The following is a 692-nucleotide window of genomic DNA, read 5'->3' on the forward strand; positions in this document are numbered from 1 at the left end:
AGCCTCTCACCGCTCCTGAGCCTCTGGCCTGTACCCCAGTTCTGTATGCACAAATAAATAAATCTTTAAAAATAATAATAATAATAAAAAATAACCAGAGGAAAGATATATTAATGAGCTATGCAGGTAGTAAGCTAGTCAGTGGTTTGGTTACCCCACCAAACACCTGACATTTAAACATGACCATTACATTTTGCATCTTTTACATTTAAACATGACCATTCATCAGCCACAGAAATCAAGACCCTTAGTGTCTTAAGACAAGGCACACACCCAAACAGGTAGCAGACTGCTGTAGCAGGCTGATGTAGGGAGTGTCCTGAGCACAGACCTGAGGGCAAAGATGTAGAGATTGGACCGTTTGGCTGATAGTGAAATCTCTGGTCCCTTGAGGATTCCAACTAGTTATCTAAAATCGCAGCAAACAGGCCACCCCACAAAGGAGTGACCCTCCCAAGAGAAAATGACTCTATCCGGGCAGTCTGCACTGGCTCTGGCAGCCGTCCCGCCCACTGTGACTGCAGGTGCTGCTTTCCTCCGACTCTCTCTGTGGGGCAGCAGCTGTGGGGCAGCAGCCTCCTGCTTGTCCGTGACCTGTTCCTGCCGACCTGTACCTGCCAGGACTTCTCTGCACTGACCTCCTTCAGCGGAGCAGCTTCCTCAGGGCCACCACTGCAGTCATGCAGGCCTCT

The sequence above is a fragment of the Condylura cristata genome, unplaced genomic scaffold, assembly GCF_000260355.1.
Source record: "Condylura cristata isolate star-nosed mole 26May11 unplaced genomic scaffold, ConCri1.0 scaffold00005, whole genome shotgun sequence".
Taxonomy (NCBI): Eukaryota; Metazoa; Chordata; class Mammalia; order Eulipotyphla; family Talpidae; genus Condylura; species Condylura cristata.